Source organism: Beta vulgaris, chromosome 2 (genome assembly GCF_026745355.1).
Source record: "Beta vulgaris subsp. vulgaris cultivar EL10 chromosome 2, EL10.2, whole genome shotgun sequence".
NCBI lineage: Eukaryota > Viridiplantae > Streptophyta > Magnoliopsida > Caryophyllales > Amaranthaceae > Beta > Beta vulgaris.
The window spans coordinates 47,380,055-47,397,119 of record NC_079203.1 but is presented as its reverse complement, the minus strand read 5'-3'; positions in this window follow the sequence as shown (position 1 = coordinate 47,397,119).

The window sequence follows — 17,065 nt, the reverse complement described above, 5'->3', positions numbered from 1 at the left end:
TGGCATAGTCAGAGAAAAAAAACTTGAATTTCACATAAATAATTATATTGATAATATCTTAAAACCTATATGTTGATTATTATTCAGTAATCTCATCTATTACATAAATCAAAATTTTCCACTTTATTAGTATTCAACGATTGAACCCGATACACAAATTTCTCCACTTTATTTGAGTATAAGATTTCTTTTGTTTTATATTTCTTTCTCTCAATGCAATATTTGAATAATGATAAACAAATAACTAAAAAACCAACCAAATATTGATTTGAGAAAACATTAAAAGACTTTTAAATAATTATAAATGTATGTTTGTATCAAATTTTTTGTAATATTGAGAAAGAAACGCTAATATGACACATATGCATAGCGTGCAAAAAATGCTAGTATTGTGTAGAGGGAAAGATAGAGGAGAAAGAATCAGATCAAAAGAGTAGTCCTTAATGGCTATTTTTAATTAATAACTAGTTATTAGGCCCGGGCTATGCCCCGGGTAAGAAAAACTTTCATTTATTAATATAACACTTTATGATAAGAACACTAAATACAAGTTAGTCTAGTGGTTAGAACTTTAGTATATGTATTTGAGGTCTAAGGATCAAATCCTATACTATGCAATTTCTAATTTTTTTTTAAATGTACATAGATTACATGAACTAATACCCTAGGGAGAGTGCCACGTGGCACATAGACGTTCTTCCGCACGCCTTTTAATATATTAGTATAGATTATTGAGGAAAAAAAAGAGATGAAATTCGTGAAGGGGTTTTACCTTAATCGTGGGAACTCACAAAATCATGATTGTTATTAATAATATAGTCCTACTTTTAGTTAATAATTATTAGTATTATGCAAATCTCAAACGAGATTGTGTACATTCTTTTTAATATGTAACAGAAGTTATAACTTATAGTACTTAATTGTAATATAAAGTAGTTATATATTATTAACTTTTCGTAATTTTCTTTTTAATGCGAAATTGAAAACTGAACGTTATGACATAATCAGTTGTTTTAAAAACAATTTCATATCTATGTAATTCTCAATATCCCTAAAAAAAAAAAAAGTAATTCTCAATATTTCTCAAAACTAGGTCGCCTAAAGAGGAGACTTCTTTGAACCATGGTAATTCTTACAGTTTCTTTTCTCGTCCATGAAATTGCATCTGGGACATAAAAAATAAGTGATGTGGATATCCAACATGTGTGCTGCAAGTGCCTTTAGAGTCTTTAGATCTTTACCACATTTACATGTAGGGTTGATCTTTTTATTCTTGCACTTTTTTCCATTTTGCCTTCTATGGAAAAAGACTACATTATCAATAAATTGTCAATCATACATACAATGTCAATACATATCTTATTATTAATGCCTAGAGAGGAGACTTCTTTGAACCATGGTAATTCTTACGATTTCTTTTCTCGTCCATGAAATTGCATCTGGGACATAAAAAAACAAGTGATGTGGATATCGAACATGTGTGCTGCAAGTGCCTTTAAGGTCTTTAGATCTTTACCGCATATACAAATAGTATTGATCTCTTTATTCTTGCACTTTTTTCGCCTAGAGAGGAGACTTCTTTGAACCATGGTAATTCTTACAGTTCCTTTTCTCGTCCATTAAATTGCATCTGGGACATAAAAAATAAGTGATGTGGATATCCAACATGTGTGCTGCAAGTGCCTTTAAGGTCTTTAGATCTTTACCGCAAATGCAAGTGGTGTTGATCTCTTTATTCTTGCACTTTTTTCCTTTTTGCCGTCCGTAGAAAAAGACTACATTATTAATAAATTGTCAATCATAAATACAATGTCAATACATATCTTAGTATTAATGTATTATTTATGGCAGTCACTTTATTTTAGCAACATACAATTTTATAATATTAATAGACTAGCCATAGGAGCAACAATAGCCGCAACCATACATATCTTATTATTAATGTATTATCCTCCGGTCATCACAATATAATATCATTATCAATGAAGAAATAAAATGAACTTATGAAAAATGAAGCCATGTGTGAAGTTATATATTATTGCCAGGGGTGGAAGATGAAGCCATGTGTGAAGTTATATATTACTACCAGGGGTGGAAGATGAAGCCATGTGTGATACCCTTATCAGATGGAGTGACATGGATGCAAATGTGGTTCAAAAGGGCTGTTATATCCTATGGAATGTTTGTTTCGAAAGAAACACGAAAGTCTTTGAGCATACAAGCCACCCTGCCACTGTTGTGTGCCAGAGAATTATGAGACAAGTTGATGAATTTAATAACTATGTTGTGAGGATTTATGGAGGAGTACGCCCCCCAGCTCTGATTCTAGGCTGATGGTATGCTCCCCCTGCTGGCGCTATTAAATTGAACACGGATGTAAGCTTGGCCGATGAAGGTTGGGTGGGACTTGGAATGATAGCCCGCGACTCATAAGGGCTTTGCTGCAAGCCTGCAACTAGACGTGTGTGTGCCTACTGGCCTCCCGAGGTAGCTGAATGCAAGGCCATTTACATGGTAACCCGCTTGGCCAAAGCTCATGGGTAAGGTGATGTGGTCGTTGAGTCCGACTCTCTGGTAGCAACGAAAAGATTAACAAAAGCAGCAATTTTCTTCTCAGATCTGGATGCAATACTTGGGGACATTCTTTCTATGTATAATGTCTTTTCTTCTGTTTTTTTTTCTCATGTTAAAAGTGATATTGTCCATAACCTTGCTAGAGTAGTGTCTTTTGGTGTTGAACAATGTTAGGAGCATTACTGCCATATGTACTTATGGACACTTAGTCCTTTGATTAATGCATTTCTCTTTCCCCTAAAAAAAAAACTTTTTTTTATTTAACTATAATAATATTAAATCTTAGTGTTTTTATTCATCATTTAAAATTTTACACTAAAATTTTTAATTTATCAACTCGGCCCCTGTTAAATTGTTGGTCAAGATCCGTCATTACTGGACTGAAAAATCAAACTTCAAAAAATTTAGATTTAATTAGGGCCATAATATGTAAGTTCTTCCTTCGTCTCCAAAATCTCATAAACGGGGCTGGTAGATCTTAAAATCATGAATAGTAACAATCAAAAGTATGTAGTACTCCTATTAATGATCATTATCTCGAAATATAGTTAAATTTGAAAAAAATATTAGTTGCAATTGTATACTTAAATTTCATGTGTTCTAACCATAGTAAACTCTGTTACATCACTATTAATTTTTGAACATATTTCAAAATTGCTGTTTGTAATAGTATTTGGTAGGTATAATTATCCTCCTTTTATTTTAACCTGAGACTTTTCAACTACTTTATTTTTGTGGTTCTTGCATATCTTTGGGTCATGATAGTTTTTTCGATTTCTTATTTCGTCAACCGAATGACAACTACGACATAAGAAACATGTGTTGTAACTTGTACGTGGACTCTCTTTAAGAACGGTGAAAGTGCATTTGCCATTTTCAGATCTTTATCGCACATATAGTGTTTTTGTTCTTGCAATTCTTACTTTTCGCCGGAGACAGTCCAAATTTCCATAATAAAAAATCCACCCATATCTCCCATGAGGGCCCCCATTGACTTTTCTTCCCCATATAAACTCATTGAGGTCCCACACCCAAATAGTCGTCCTAACCAAAATAATTTAGCCCAGTCCAATATCTCAATCTCCCTTACTGACTCACCAGTCCAACTGCATAACAAATACGGGCCGCTTCTTAGATGCCCAAATCAAAAGCCACCATCTTCAAGCACAGTAGGATCATCATCCAGCTCTGGGCCGATATTCCCCCCAGGTTTTGAAGATAGAATCCCACCTCATGTGAAGCTAGCCCAAGTTGAAAAAAGGGAGAAAAGATTGGAGAAGAAGAAAAAGCTCAAATCTCAATCTAGAATGAAGAAAGCCCAAGATTCTTCTGCAAAACAAAATTTTGGAGCAATCACGGTAGATGATGTTATTGATTTGTCAAGCATGCTCGGATTATCTTTTGATGGCCATATCAATGAGCTCAGAAGGCGCATCTAGGTAATCCTTCATGATCAAGTTCAGGTTTGGGATAATCATCAGCAATAGGATGATCATCTCCTCTCATTCCTAATTTTGAATAATGATCATTGTTTCTTGGAATATTCGAGGGTTAAACGCCAAAAAATAAAAAAAATCCTCTCTCAAAAAATTAATATCCCAGCATGATCCCCATTTCACCTTTGTGCAAGAAACGAAAATTGTCTCGATTGATCAACTGAATTTGGAACACAAATGATATTGAATGGCTCTCCATTCCATTTGAAGGGAACTCAGGGGGAATTTTAACAATGTGGAAAACTGATTTTTTCAAGATAATATCTCACAAACTGGATAACAACTGGATTGCTTTATATGGTACAATCCCTTCCATGAATTTTCGAGGTGTTGTAGTGAACATTTACAACCCATGCTGCAGAACTACCAGACGTCAAGTCTGGACAACCCTCTCCTCTTTCTGGGCTTGTTCCCAAGTTCCCTTCCTGATTATAGGGGACTTCAACGAAGTTTTGGGCCCAAATGATAGAGGCAACTGCTCTTTCTCCCCAGGAGGTGTTGTTGATTTCCAAAATTTCATCCAGCAAACTCATTTGCTAGAAGTGCCTGCGTCTGATGGTTGGTTCACTTGGTTTAGTGGATACGCTAAAAGCAAACTGGATCGTTTGTTAGTTAATCCTGAATGGCTTTCAAAATTTCCAAAGCTTCAAGTCTCAATTCTGAAAAGGAATCTCTCGGACCACTGTCCGCTTCTGGTGAAATCTGATGATGCAAATTGGGGTGCAAAACCATTTAGATTCCAGAATTGCTGGCTATCCCACCCAGATTGCATGAGAATAGTTAATGAGGTGTGGTCTTCCCATTCTATAGAATGCTTCGCAGAAAAATTAAAAAAAACCAAACAAAGGCTGAAAGTTTGGAACGCCTCTGAATTTGGGAATATAGACAGAAGGATTGATGATTTGGAGGAGAAAATCCATGATCTTGATCTCATCTCAAATAACAGATCCTTGCGGATGGAGGAGATTACTGAAAGAAGGATGTTTCAAAGTGAGTTATGGGAGTGTATTTGGGCTCAAAAATCCCGTGCGCGATGGATAAAGGAGGGAGATAAAAATACAAAATTCTTCCACACTCTTGCTACCATCAGGAGAAAACGAAATTGTATAACTGCTTTACCTTCTAACAATGGTGTTATAACTGACCCTGCAGGTATTCACATGGAGGCTGTTTCCTTTTTTAAAGGAATCTTTAAAGAAGATTTCCCAGTTCGGCCCGAGTTCAATGGGCTGCAGTTCCAAGTACTATCCTCTATGCAAGCAGATTCCCTCATTGAGCCTTTTAGTAGCAGAGAAATAGATGAAGCAGTGGACTCTTGCAATCCTCAAAAAGCTCCTAGGCCCGATGGGTTCAATTTCCGTTTTATAAAGGATGCATGGGAAGTGATTAAGTTCGATGTGTATGGGATTATCAACGACTTCTGGGCCTTGGGACAGTTACCAAAGGGATCAAACGTGGCTTTTATTGCCCTCATTGCAAAGTGTCAAGCTCCAGGGGGGGTTAAAAGATTTCAGGCCCATTAGCATGGTGGGGTGCATTTATAAGATAATTGCAAAGCTACTTGCCCGACGCCTTCAAGGGGTAATGGATTCTCTTATTGGGCCTTATCAATCATCATTCATAGCGGGGAGACAAATTCTAGATGGGGCTTTGATAGCGGGTGAGCTCATTGAATCTTGCAAAAGAAGAGGGACTAGTTTGGCAATCCTCAAACTTGATTTTCATAAAGCTTTCGATAGTGTGGCTTGGAGCTTCCTTGAATGGACTCTAATCAAATGGGATTTCCGGAGAAATGGAGAATGTGGATACTCTCATGTGTAACAAGTGCGGCCGCATCCATCCTTATAAATGGCTCTCCAACGATCCCTTTTAAACTTCATCGTGGTCTAAGGCAAGGAGACCCTCTCTCTCCTTTCCTCTTCGATTTGGTGGTTGAGACCCTTAGCCTTGTAATTCAAAAGGCTTCATGTTTAGGGCTATGGGAAGGGATGGAAGTTTCCAAAGGGGGCGAAAAAATCACTCACTTACAATATGCCGATGATACGATCATTTTTTGCCCTCCAAAAATGGCTTTTTTGCTTAACAAAAAAAACCCTCATCTTGTTCCAACTTGCTTCCGGGTTACAAGTAAATTTTCATAAGAGTTCCATCATGGGGATACATGTCCAAGAGGGGTGGCTTTAAATGACCGTGAATGCCCTTCTATGCAAAGTAGGGAATCTTCCTTTCACTTATCTTGGGCTTCCTATAGGGGGAAGCATCCCAAGAGTGGCTTTATGGGATCCTATTATAAAGAAAATTGAGAGTAGACTAGCAACTTGGAAGGGAAGAATGCTATCTATCGCCGGTAGAGTCACACTTATTAAAGCCTCCATTTCTAGCCTACCATTGTATTATATGTCAATTTTTCCGGCTCCAAAAGGTGTGATAGAGGCTATCATCAAAATTCAAAGAAGGTTTTTGTGGAGTGGCGATAGAGGTAGAAACTCACTTGCGTTGGTTGCTTGGGACCAACTCGTCCTTCCCAAAATTTTTGGGGGTTTAAATGTAGGAAGCATCCTAAATAAAAACATTTCCCTTCTGTTTAAATGGGTATGGAGGCTCTTACATGACTCGGATGCCCTATGGCAAAAAGTAATCAGAAGCAAGTATGGGTACTCTAGCAGTTTTACGGCCCAAGATTTGGTCATACCAGCAGGTAGTGGGCCGTGGCGATTTATTTGTTCCAGCATTATCAAGCACCCAATAGCGTGTGATTTCCTAAAATCAAAAATTAGGAAAGTGGTTGGAAATGGCAGAAATTCGCTCTTCTGGATGGATACATGGGTTGGGGTTGTTCCTCTAAAAAAGTATTTTCCTCGCCTCTTCTCAATAGCTGCTAATCCTCATGCTTCAGTCGCTTCATGTGGATCTTGGATCCAGGGGCGGTGGGAGTGGAATCTTGAATGGATCCGAAATCTTAGGCCCAGGGATCTATTAGAATGGTCGAATTTGCAATCTCTGCTGGAAAAGGTATGTATATCCAGGGTTTCTGAGGACTCTTTGATATGGACCCCGCACAAATTGGGGATTTTCTCTGTCAAATCATGCTCTACTGAACTCGCCAAGCCATCCCTGCATCTTCACTCAAAGGTTGCAATATGGAAAAGGCTCTGGCGTGGTTTAATTCCCCCTCGAGTCGAAGTCTTCTCATGGCTTGCTCTATTGGAAAAATTGGGTCAAGGCAAAGGCTCGCTTCCATTAACATTATTCCTCCAGATGAATCCCATTGCATCTTTTGCTCTGAGTCTCCTGAATCCTCTGATCATCTATTACTGCATTGCACTCTCTCAAGAAATCTTTGGATGTGGTGGTTAAATATTTGGGGTTTGTCATGGGTTTTTCCTCAGTCGCTCAATGAGGCTTTCGAACAATGGATATGCGCGGATAGAAATCTGCATTTTAAGAAGATTTGGTGTGCAATTTTTTCAGTTATCGTATGGACAATTTGGAAGGAGAGGAACGCCAGAATTTTCAGGAAAATATCATGCTCTCAATCCCAGCTTCAAGATCTGATTATAATCAGACTTATGTGGTGGATAAAGAGGTGGGGTGGTAATCCCGTATATTCGACCGAGGAAGTCCTCCGTCATCCAGCCTGTCTCTCATGGCAGCCTAATCTTCCAGGCCTTAATGCTGCGATCTCATCCCCCGCAGTGGTATACTGGACCCCTCCGGAATCAGGCAGATTGAAATGGAACTTTGACGCTTCAGTTTCGGCAGGGGGAGTGAAATTCGCCTTTGGAGGCGTGCTCAGGAACTGACAAGGTAACTTTGTTTGTGTCTTTTCTAGCCCCATACCTCCCATTGAAATAAATTGTGCTGAAGTCCTGGCTATATTTCGGGCAATACAAATAACTTCGTCCTTTGATCATCTCTCTCAATCTCCTATGATAGTAGAATCGGACTCGGCTAATGCGGTTAATTGGTGTAATGAATCCATGGAGGGGCCATGGAATATGAATTTTCAATTGAATTACATCCGCAATGCAAAATCTCAATGGCCGGATCTCACTATTGTTCACAAGAAAAGAGGCTCCAATGCAGTAGCTGACGCATTAGCCAAGTAAGGGCTATCAAGGGCTGATGAGTTCCTTGCGTGGCTGTAGAGTTTGAGATAGTAAAGAACTCTGTAGTAAGCTTTACTTTCTATTGTTTTGATTTTGCTATGATTTATTATAATTGGAGCCTTTGAATTATGAACTGCTCCCATTTTGTAATATGGAAGGAGAGTTGAGGTTTCCTTCTTGGCGGGTGTGGCTACCACTATGAAAGTTCCCCTTATGGGGATACCCTTCTTGAAGTCGAATCTTCATCTCTCTGGAGATTTAATGGAATGCAGACAAATTATCAAAAAAATTCTTACTTCTCGCCATATGTGGAAAAAGTTACATTAATAATAAGCAACTAGCCGTCAATCATAAATAATACAGTCAAACAAATGTTATTATCTCTCATATAGTTATATGAGAAAAAAATCTTAATAGCAATTGTATACTTAAATTTAATATGTTTTAACCATAGTAAACTCTGTTACACTACTACTCCCTCCCATAATATAGTGCCTATTTCATTTTTGGTGGGTCAAACTTTAAAATTTTTGACCAAATATTCTCATTTGTATATATAAAAAAACATATTCATGTGGGATCTTGTTAGATTTATCTCAATGTTTAGTTTCATAATATCAACTTTTTATATTTTTTATTAATACGAAATTGAAAATATTAAAGGTTAAAGTTACGTCTTGGAGACCCTGTAAAAAAAAACAAGCACTATATTATGGGACGGAGGGAGTATTAATTTTTGAACATATTTCAAAACTGTTTGTTGAACCCTCGGACTTTTCAACCACCTTATTTTTTCTGATTCTTGCATATCTTTGGGCCATGGTAGTTTTTTCGATTTCTTGTTTCGTCAACCGAATGACAAGTAGGACATAAGAAACAAGTGTTGTGACTTGTGAGCTCTATTTACGAGCATTTGCTGTTTTCAAATCTTTACCGCATGTGTCACCTGTAGTGTTTTTGTTTTTGTTCTTGCAATCTTTACCGCATTTTGAATTTTTTGTTTTTCTTCATTTTAAATGCTTTTTTTTTTCTTTTCGTTACTTTTTTTTATTTATTTCTTTTTTCTTCTTTCTTGTTCCCCTTTACCTTTAGCTTATATCATTTTTTCTAATTTAGAAAAATCTTTTTCATTGATTGTACTATTTTTTATTCTTCTTCTCCAAACAAACATTCTTTTTTATTTAACTATAATAATACTAAATTTGATTGTTTTTTTTAATCATTTAAAATTGATGCAGATTGTACTATCGAGAATGTTTGGAGTTGATTTTCGCTGAATGGAGTTGATTTTGTTGATAATACTTTGAGGAACTCACTAATTTATATAATAATTAAGATAATATGATGTAATATGTTGTTGGATAAGGGTTATTACATTTCACTATATCAACTTTTTTTTATAATTTTTAACAATTAAATATTATAGTATCAATGGTCAAAATAATATATTGGTAAATGAAAGGAAGAATTGATTTTAATAATACAATATTTTCCTTTCAAAAAAAAAAAAAATACAATATTTCACCGATTAATTTTTAATAAGTCAACCTTTCAATTATTCTTGAATACTGCGACCTTTTGGGGGTGTTTGCTTTCAATGGGTTTTGACATGTTGATAATTAGTTTGTTCGGTAACTGGTAAGCCATATTTACCAGCTCGTCCATTTTTCACTCTTTTTGCTTCAATGTACTTCTATGATAAAAAGTTAATGTTTTAGACGATTCTAGGACATTTTGACTTACTAAAAGTAAATAGGGTATAAAAGTTTTGCATTATTCAAGAATGATTAAAAGATTGATTTATTAAAAATTAATCAGTAAAAAATTATATTATTATAATCAATTAATGAAAAGTCATAACGTTGCACTTATATATATTGTTTTATATTGCAAATTCCTTTTATCTAGTTGTTCCACTCATCAATCATGAAACGAAATGACTCCTTTTTGGCAGTGTTTGATATGTATTGAATGGCACAGCATGACAATGGAAGTATGAAACCCCTCTGATAACCTTGAAAAATAGAGAAATTCTACGCTTTTAATTATTTGAGTGGTGAATGGATAACGATTGCTTCACATGGCATATACCACGGCCGTAAAAGATATTATAATAGAATCACTCCGCCACAAGAGTTGGCTCAAGTGGTAAGCAGCTGAATGTCGTTTAACGGATTGGGGATAATAGGTCCTTATGTGAGAACACTTATTTATGTGAGAATGAATCTCATCCATAGATTTAGGTTTAATCAAGTGGCCCACGGTTTTTCAAACAATAGAACTAAACTAATTTCGCCTCTCTTATCCAAAACAGTCGCCAACTATTTCACCTCTCTCATCCAAAACAGTCGTCTAAACAACTTTTTTTCCTCTCTTTCTCTCACGCGTTCATCTCTCTCTCAATCACGTTCTTCTCTCTCCTCCTAGAAACCTTCGTTGCTGAACTTTCTTGCTAAATTATTATTTATTATTTCCATATCATGGTGACCCTCTACTATATCATAGTGACCTATCTGTTGTATCATAATAACCAACACAACCCTCTGCTATATATCATAGTGACCTTGTGCTATATCATAGTAACCAACACAACCCTTTGCTATATGTCATAGTGACCCTCTGCTGTATCATAGTAACCAACACAACCCTTTGCTATATATCATAGTCACCCTTTGCTGTATCATAGTTTCCAACACAACCCTCTGCTATATATCATAGTGACCCTCTGCTGTATCATAGTAACCAACACAATTTCTAGAAAAAATAATGTGGAATCGCAAATAATCGAACTAAAACTTTGAAGAATTAAAACTTCATGAACGACGATACAGAGGAGAAAGAAAGAGGAGATAGAGAGAGAAAAAAAGTAACGTGAAAGGGGTGGGGAAGAAGGGGGGTAAGGATTAAACTAAATTACGAAAATGCCATTACTCATAAGTGTATTTAGGATGGTTAGATTAGATTAGATCCAAAGGTCCAGACATATTCTCACATAAAAAAGTGTTCTCACATAGAGGAGGTGTTCTCACAAGAGCCCTCCTCTCTCTCTCTCTCTCTCTCTCTCTCTTTTCTTAAATATATATATATATATATATATATAATATATATATATATTCTATTATATAAGGTAAGGGGGGAGCAATGGTGTCCTCTTTTGAAATGCCTATTTTACCCCCCCTTCCCATTCTAAATTACAATTTCACTTATAAATCAAAGGGGGCTTCAAACAAAAATACCAAAAATATAATTATAACAATCACTCACTAGTCAACTAAAATCATAAAATTGCATAATTTACGTTATGCAAATCACTAAAATGAGAAAACTTTATAAAAACTTAAAAATTCACTTACAAACTACAACCTATGGAAAAATTGACTTGAAATCAAAGTGTCCACTTTCTTTACAATTTATGAAGTACTGTACTTAATTCAAAAATCAACTAAAAATTTATAATATTAGAAATCATACACAAATTTAATAAAATTTCTATTTTGTTCTTAGAATTTAACTTTGAAAAGTAAAAAAAAAAAACAAAAAGAATGGTGAAAGACTTAAGTGACAGAAACTAAACCAATGAAATTTTACAACTAATAAAAACAATTATTCTTTGTATGTCTAATATTCAAATTTTGACTCTTATGCCGAAGAAAATCGAGTTTCTGTTTCGAAAAAAATCCAAGCACGCATCGCGTGCAAAAAATTCTAGTATATATATATGGGAAAGATCACATGAGGAGTTATATCCCCCTAAAAAAAATTCAGCCCAAAAAAAAGAATTTTTTTTTTATTTTTTTTTTCTAATATTCTTTTTTTTGGAATCGCATCACTTTTTTATTAGTGTTACATCACTTATTCATAAGAGTCATAGCGCGTAAAATTATATATATATATATATATATATATATATATATGTATGTATATGTATATATATGTATGTATATGTATATATATGTATGTATATGTATGTATATGTATATATATGTATGTATATGTATATATATGTATGTATATATATATATGTATGTATATATATATGTATGTATATATATATATATATATATATGTGCGCGCCATCATTCTCCTTTTTATTTTGACACTAATTAGATTTAATTCAAATATTAATTAAAATTTGTTTGTAGTTACCTAAAGAAAGTCACGGAGATGTTTATGTTTATGGTGGTGATATCCCAAATAAGTTTCACCCACCTTCTTTTGTTTATCCTAGTTAGGCCCTTGGTATTTATGAAGGACTTGCCTTAATAGTATATATATATTATCTCTGTTTTTTTTATTGTAACAATTACCACTATCGACTGTTTCACATCTATTGTAACATTTTCACTTTTAGTTAAAAAAATAATTTTAGTTGGCGATGTTACCCTTGCTTTATGTTACTAAAACCATCATTAATTACCTACTTTTCCTTATAAAGTTACTTTTGCTTTATTAAAGATTGATTTATCTCTTACTCTTGTTAATCAAAGGGGTATCTTCATGATAAACTACTCACTTTTTCCACTTCCTTAAAAAATGTGTCCAAATCCGTTGTTGTAATAGAAGAAGAACGGAGGAAGTATGATTTTCTCTATTTATATATCCTAATGTAAAAAAGAATAACCGTCGCGTCGCTTCGCACTTGATGCATGGCCCTTGACACGGGCGCGTGGCATGCACGCGCCCTTTGTTTCCTACGCATTCCACTATTTACTTAACACTGAGCGTGTGCAGCCCACGCACACGTGCATAGCACATGATCAAGCTTCCAAAAGCCCCTATGCCAAGTGCCCAGCACTCCAAGGCAAGGCTTCATGCTCCCAGCACACATGAGCCACGCCTTAGACCTTTAAACTCAGTCAGTTGCCATCATAGGCCATCCAACATGCCCTGGCTTGACATAGCCCACACTATGCCTTCACGACGTTACACCGTCGTCCACACTCCACCTTGACTCAACCAAGGTGGATCTAGGTGTTCCCTCGACCAAAGACACACCATGCCCGCCCACGGGCACATACGGGTCTTACAAACCACCCCCACTTGAAGAGCTTGACTCCCTCGTCAAGTACTCCTCAACCTTGTCCTCGAACTGCCAGAGTGTGGTGTCTCTCTCCCACGAAACCTCCGTTTCGGGACAATCTTTCCATCTGACCAAGTACTCAATCCTTCGATTCTTCTTACTTTGTCCCAACACCCGACGATCCAGAATCATTTCAATTTCCTTAGTGAACTGTTTCTGGATCGTCGGTGGGTTCCGCTTAGAGGTTGGATGCAGGCCCTCCACATCCTCATGATATGGTTTTAGGTAACTCACATGAAACGTCGGATGGACTTTCAATCTCTCCGGCAGCTTCAGCTTGTATGCCACTGCACCAACTCTTTGCATCACCTCAAAGGGACCATCGTATCTCGGAATCAAGGATCTTTGAGCAGTCTTGGTGCTTATTCTTTTCCAGATTTGGGGTGTAAGTTTTAACAACACTTTATCCCCAACTCTAAATTCCAAAGGTCTCCTACCTTTGTCCGCATACTTCTTCATCCGGTGGGCTGCCTTCTCAAGGCTATCCCTTGCCTCGTCCATCAACTCTTGATGGTTGCTAGCAAAGCGATGTGCGGCTGGACAACCCACATCTTTGCTCTGCTTTATTATCTCATGTGGGGTTAGAGGCTGCCACCCCATAGCCAACTCAAAAGGACTCAACCCCGTAGATGAACTCTTATGCAAGTTATAACAAAACTGAGCAGTATCCAAGAGTTCTAACCAGTTTTTCTGCGAAGCCGTCACATAATGCCGCAAGTACTCTTCCAACAAGGCATTAATACGCTCCGTCTGACCATCTGTTTGGGGAGGATTCGCAGTTGAGAATTTTAGTTGGGACCCCATCATGTTGAACAGCGCCACCCAAAACCTTCCGGTGAACCTAGTGTCTCGATCGCTAACGATGTCACTTGGAAGTCCAAAGTACTTCACCACATAGCCTAGGAAAAGCTTCGCTGCCTCCTCGGCCGGACATGCATTAGGAGCTGGAATAAACACAACATACTTCGGAATCGATCTACCACAACCATGATCGATCGCTGTCCATTCACTTCGGGGAACCCGGATATAAAATCCATAGAAACCGACACCCACGGTTTCTCCGCAACAGATAGAGGCTGCAACAGACCCGCTTCCTTGCGTTTCTCCGTTTTATCTAATTGACATACGTGGCAGGACTTCACATAAGCCTCCACTTCCCATCGCATCTTCGGCCAGAAATAACTTCTTTCTAGCAACTCATGCCTCAATTTACCCGAGGGGACGTACAACTTACGCCCCTTTGTCAACAACAACCCATTTTCGATCCAGTACCTCCGAACCGAACCGTCTTTCACTTGACCACATAACCGGACATATTCCGCATCATTTTTGCTTTCCTCACGCACACGCTTGGTAAAGTCTGACTCAACCGCCGAAATAGCCGCAAACACCGCCATCGTTTTACGACTCAGAGCATCCGGCACCATGTTATGTTTACCAGGCTTATGCTGCCAAGTGAAATCATATTCCTCAAGAAATTCCATCCAACGGGCTTGTTTTGGTGACAAGTTCTTCTGAGATTGGAAGAACGTATTGGCAACATTATCGGTGAGTACTATAAACTTCGTACCCAGCAAATAATGCCGCCAAATCCTCAGGCAATGCACAACCGCGAGCATTTCTTTCTCATGTGTTGAGTATCTCTCCTCCGCATCTTTGAGCTTTCGACCCTCGAATGCTACAGGATGTCCTTCTTGGACCAGAACTCCACCAATAGCTCTGCCGGAGGCATCAGTGTGTACTTCAAATGGCTTGTCAAATTCCGGAAGTTTGAGCACTGGCTCGGATGAGATGGCAGATTTCAGATCCTCAAAAGCAGATTGGCACCTTTCTGTCCATTCCCACACCTGGCTTTTCTTTAACAGGTCGGTTAGCGACGATACTTTCTGGGAATAGCCTTTTATGAATTTCCGATAATAGTTGGCTAAACCTAGAAAGGATCGCAATTCTGGGACAGATTTAGGTTGCTCCCAATCCATGATGGCCTTAACCTTAGCCTCATCCATCCGAACACTACCCTTACTGATTTTATGTCCAAGGAACATAATCTCAGATTGAGCAAATTCGCATTTCTCTTTCTTTACATATAGCTCATATTCCCTTAATTTCTCAAAGACGAGCCTAAGATGTCTAACATGATCATCTAACATTTTGGAGTACACAACAATATCATCCAAATAAACAACACAAAAACAATCGAGATACTCGTAAAGAACGTTATTCATTAAATTACAGAATGTAGCCGGGGCATTAGTGAGCCCAAACGGCATTATAAGAAATTCAAAAGAACCATATCTAGTTACACAAGTGGTTTTTGATTCATCACCTTCAGCAATCCTAACCTGCCAATAACCAGAACGCAGATCAAGTTTGGTGAAGTAAGTAGCCTTTGACAATCGGTCAAATAAATCATCCGTCTGCGGGATTGGATACTTGTTCTTCACCGTAACCTTATTCAAAGCCCTGTAATCCACGCACATGCGTAAGGACCCGTCTGCCTTCTTCTGGAATAAAACAGGTGCCCCATAAGGAGCCTTGGACGGTTGAATAAAACCAGAATATATATATATATATATATATATATATATATATATATATATATATATATATATATATATACTACCTCTGTTTTTATTTAGTTGCAACGTTTTGACTTTCACGCTTGCCAATGTACAATTTCAAATCGTTTTATCTTTAATTGTATGTAAGTAAAAATTATAAAAATTTGATATTATGAAAGCTTACATCGAAACGAATCAAACAAGACCCCACATGACTATATTTTGTTTAACATATAAATCAATAAATGTGGTCAAATAAGAGAACATGAATAGTGCAATTTGTCAAACGTTGCAACTAAAAAAGAACGGAGGTAGTATATATGTATACATATATATATGTATATATATATATATATATATATATATGTATATATGTATATATGTATATATGTATATATGATATATGTATATATATATATATATAATATATATATGTATATATGTATATATGTAATATGTATATATATATATATATATATATATATATATATATATATATGTATATATGTATATATGTATATATATATATATCCAATTTTGAGATTATAAAATGGATATTCTTAAATAATTCACCGCATTTGACAAAAAAAGAAAAATAAATACTCTCTTGTTAGAAGTTCATTCATCATCTACCCCAATTTAACTTTTTTGAAACTCTCCATTTTTTTAAGTATAATCTGTTCACTTAAAATATGATAAAGTTTTTGGCTCTACTATTCCACTTACAACTTACAAGTTCCAAAGATGAGACATTCCCCCTCTTCATAAAAAAAAAGCCCTAGCCTCCTGCAGATTGATAGATGGCACTTGGCAACCGCCAAGTTCCTTTACATTTTTCAGTATCCGATAATCAACCGATGTCTGTCTACATTTATTGGTCTTTTGTCCCATCTATTGACGGATCATTCTGTAGGAAGTTTCAAGATTTGAGTTTTCAAAATATGGATATTATTGGTCTATATATAGTTTGCAGTTATACAATGGTTATCAATCATTTCATCTATAATTCACTAACCTTGTACATGAATATTCTTCTCATATTTATGCAAGGATTGATCCACTCATGAAAAGGAATATGAACACACAAATGTAGAATGCCGAATTATCATAATTAAGTTTTTAGGTCCCTCAGAAGTCAGGGCATTAGTTAGTTGATGTACTTCAAAGTTCAGGTTATTAAAGGCTATTCACCATTTAGGTTAGAAAGATCCTGCATTCTACGACGTAGACGGAAAAGACAGCTTG